Consider the following 5,000-nt stretch of genomic DNA (forward strand, 5'->3'; position numbering starts at 1 on the left):
AAACTGCGCGGGTAGTCAGGTACCCTGGTGGCCAGTCAAAAGTAGTTATTTGCAGCCATGTAGGACACTGCATGTGTCATGCAACGTCATCCCTGAAAACTGACACCTTCAAAACACACACACACACACACACACACACACACACATATATATATATATATATATATATATATATATATATACATGTATATATATATATATATATATATATATATATATATATATATATACATGTATATATATATATATATATATATATATACATGTATATATATATATATATATATATATATATATATATATATATATATATATATATATATATATCTGCTTACTGATCTACACGGTCGGCCGCATGTGTTAATTGGGAGAAATCATGCAAAAGCAAGCTCAATTATTATCCAGTGAAAAGGAAGCAAAGCTCTCATCAAATCACGGACTCAAACTTTGATGCTCGTTTTAATAAATCTCGTTCGTGTAATATCCATTAATACTAATTTTTATCTTGCAGTTCTGAAGTACTGCTAGTTCTCATATCTATAAATGCGCAATCAATTAAAACCTTGTAATTTAGTACCGGATTGTTGCTGCTTTAAAAATTTCATCGTTCACTGTATATTCCTAAATGCTCACTGTAATCATTACTACAGTAGTCTTAATTAGCAGCAGTTAGACGACTCGTATCGTAATTGACGAGGGACTAGAAAAATTAATGAGATTCAATTATTACATACCGTGCGTATCATCACATCACTCTTACTTCATTGTATCTGTGATTTGCCATAAATATTAACTGTTATTAGCCTGAATACTCGAACTTATTTTCCACGTATATAATGAACTGTTTTGCAACATTGGATTCTGACTTAATTAAAGCGTTTTTGCAAGGGCATTAATGTAATTATCATTTTGATTTGGGAGCGATTAGACTTTCCTCTGATTTTGCATCACTTAATCTCGATTATGCAAACGTAAATTCCGATGCAGTAGCCAAGAACATAACTACGGTACTGCTCTGATCGGAGTTACGGGATTCTGGCAACGATACAAAAGAAATAGAACTTCGTTGCACTAAATTCTTTACCCTTAGTGATATTCTCACAGCCTTCCCTTAAATTTATTTTTTGCAGATATCTTTCCAAAGGAAAGCTGTTAGGTAAGCTAAGACTAACGGCAAAGAAGATCGTAAGAAACCGCTGAATTTATCTCCTATTATATCACGGTATAGTTCTAGAATATCTTAGAAGGTTTCCAGACCATTTACAGCTTCCTCGCTTAGTATCACACCGTCCTATCTGAATATTACACCAATCAATCAATTTAGGCAAAGAAACCATTAGTTAAGTTTTCTTGTGTTCACTACAGAAGCCAGACCATAAATGCTTTTCCATGTAATCTCGAATAGATGGCGTCTTAGAGATGTTTTTATTTTCTTTATATTGATAAACGAGCAGAACTGACAGAGCAACGAAATACGTGCTGAACTGTAAACTTTAATAAAGTTGAATACCCAAGAAAACTTGTACTTGCTAGATCAACAGGGGGGGAAGTCATGTATGCACCTATTCATAATTTAATACAATCATAAATTCTTTACAGGGAGCATAAAGTCAGTAAAATGCGAATCTCATCATGACACCTTACTGGAAAAATAAAACAAAATACCGTAGGATGACCACTATAAATCAAGTGAACCTCAGCAGGATAAATTTTCAAGAAAAACAGTAGGAAAAACTAGGAAAAGCAAAGTACTTGTTCATGAAAAAAGGGGATGGAATGAGCAAAACAAAACCCTCATCTGACGCAGTCCCCCACCAGTGAGGCTACAACAAGGATTTGATAAAAAAAGAAAAAAGAAAAATAGTGGGGAATGACACAGTAGGAATCAATTGACTGCCTCGTCTAAGGTGGAAATTTGCAAGAATCATTGAAAAATCTACATATAAAAAAATACGAAGGAAAAGAATGGATCGAAATAAAAAAACATTTCGCGGAGGGCAACTGATGATAGATGAACTGATTTTATTACGTGTTTATTGGTATTTTGTTCATAATTTTGCCAAAATGTTTTTTCATTGTAATTTTTCGGTTTTATGTACTTTTAATCTCAAAATGTTAGTAAGGTGCGTGTGTAAGTTAAGTCTGTGAGCTATGATTTTATCGTTAAGTTGTTTTTATATTTTAGTAACTTTTTAAAATATAAGTTCTTATAATCAGCTCTGATTTGATATAAACATATTGTTTTAATTTGTAGAATATCCCTGAAAATGTAGAAATAAATCGAAATTTGATGATCATCGTATCATTGCCCTTTATATATATATATATATATATATATATATATATATATATATATATATATATATATATATATATATATATATATATATATATACTGTATATATATATACTGTGGGTCAGTGGATAACAACCCATCCTCCTTAGCGGGAAACCAAAGTTTTGATCTCATGGAAGGTTTTTGGAATCCGTTTCCTGAAGATTCAATTTTTGGCCTGTCGACTGTAATGGGTTGTAACAAGGATATAAAGCTTCTGGGGCTTGCAATAAATATAATGATATGGTTTTTTTCCTCAAAGAAATTGTTTTTGGTAAGGCAACCTAAGATAACTAAAATCTCTCTTCGAATACTTTGACATCAGTTTCACTGAATGCATGATTAAATTCTTCCAGGAACAATAACAAATCTGGTTTCCTTTAAAAGTTTTTACAATAAATTTTTAGGAAAATGAAAAAGAAAGAAAGGGTGTTTTTTTTAAATGAAGAATCTATTTCGAAATTTAGAGATAAAAGAGAGCGTCTATATTTATCTAAAAAGTGACTTTTTAGAGATTTAAGTTTTACATAGTTCCTTATCTATTTAGAAAGCATGTACAGTTTTAATTGTATTTTGTTTTACTGTCATTTCTCATATTAAAGTAAGTGGAAATACCGACTTAGAGCCAAATTTCACCCATTGTTTGGTTCAATTATGACCTTTTTTTTTAACATAACTTTCTACGAAGGAAATGAAATCTCCCACATGCCTTTAAGTGTATCTTCTTTGATTATTAATAGAATTAATGAGATATCACCCAATAGGGTCTTCTTTCTTTAGGCAAGGATTTTCACCCCCTAAAAGAAATAAATGAAAAATTATTTTTTTTATTTTATTTTCGTAACTATATTTTCAGTCGTATTCCCTTGATTTCTTTTATATTTACTTTTATTTGTTCTGATTTATTTTAAATTTTTCTAACCTCTGTTTTTCCTTTTCGGTAACGAAGGATAGGCCATTTCCTATTTACCTTTCTCTGTCATTTCCTTATAAAATTTCACGACCGTTGCAAATTTCTCCGAAGTTTCCCAATTGTCCCACTTAGTATCTTTAATGGGGTATCGGAAAACACGAGTCCGGGTTGTAAGGTCATCAGTAGTAATGGAGATTAAGTGAATGAGTTGATACAGAAATGGTCTGGAGGAAAGAGGGGAACGGGGAAGAGAGAGAGAGAGAGAGAGAGAGAGAGAGAGAGAGAGAGAGAGAGAGAGAGAGAGAAGGGAAGGGAAAACGGAGAAAAAGAAGAGGGAGGAAAAATGTGTCGCGGTAAAAGTTTGGAGGAAAAATAAAAACGTTAATTTAAGGAATCCGAGTAAGTAGGTCAAGGGAAATGCAGGCAACTGTAAAGATGAACGTAAAGGAAACGGGGAAAGGTTCATGACGGCTATTCGTTCGGTCGGAGGATGTAGCTGATTGCGTTCTGTTGTAAAAGGGGAAATTACACGCACAGAAAGACTGGGAAACCTGAGGAGAAATAACTTTTACAAAAGTGTCTGTCAGGGAAGCAAAACAAAAGTCGTAGACAATAACTTTTGAATGTGTACTCAAATATTGTGAAAAGTAATTTCCTATTCTCTTTCGTCAGTACTTTTCCCTTATTCTTTCCACAGGGAGAACTGTAGCAAATATTAATGCTCACAGAAATGGACAAAATGTATGGATGTCAAGAATAGATAGATAAACAAGTGTCTCCATTTTTGCTTTACTTTTTTCTTAATATCCCAGACTGAAGAATATCTCTACTCAGAAAACAACCCTCTTCCCTTTCTGTTTCTTATTATTGTTCCATTATATTTCCTTATATATTAGTGCCCAATCCCTCGCTTATATTTTCTCGTTTTGCTTTAGTTACTTTATACAGTTTTTGCCTCCCCTTTTTTGTGGTAGAAAAAAAAGAACCGTTAACATTGCAGACACGGGCACGCATGCATAGAGAAGGGACCTCAGGTCATAAATCAAAAGCTGTTCATTTTATCAGTAGCCTTGTTTTTATTGTCAATATTCTGTAATATTTATTTTTACTGTAAAACTGGGGAATATTTATACAGTCACACACACCAGTGACAATAGTCCTTCATCACTGAAAAAATACTATTTAACTGTTTCTGTAAGAACTGATGATCCCAATACCCAACGATTTCCTTTATCGGAGTTTCGATATTTGTTTTTAATATTAATTTTAACTATTATTTAATATTTATCGTTTTTTTTCCAAATTGGCTCCGATTGCGCATTATTCTTTTAAGCAATTCTGTTGTCTTTAAGGCTTGTTCTGCAAGAATATTGGCTCATTTTGGATAATAATAATAATAATAATAATAATAATAATAAATAATAATAATAATAATAATGAACTGCGGATTTAAGTTGACTTGAGATAAAAGTACCTTTAATGTGAACAATACATAATTATATACACAATATATATACATATGCATATATGTGTGTATACACACAGTATATGTATATATATATATATATATGTATATATGTATATATATATATATATATATATATATATATATATATATATATGTATGTGAATAAAAAGAAACTTGATACCATGCATATGTAGCGGCACAGCTAGTTCTTGTCCAATCATGAACTAAGCATCGACCTTATGCTTCAGCGATTGGCAATTCAAAACTTCAAGGAAAGGCGTTAT

The sequence above is a fragment of the Macrobrachium rosenbergii genome, chromosome 11 (genome assembly GCF_040412425.1).
Source record: "Macrobrachium rosenbergii isolate ZJJX-2024 chromosome 11, ASM4041242v1, whole genome shotgun sequence".
In the NCBI taxonomy this organism is placed as follows: Eukaryota; Metazoa; Arthropoda; class Malacostraca; order Decapoda; family Palaemonidae; genus Macrobrachium; species Macrobrachium rosenbergii.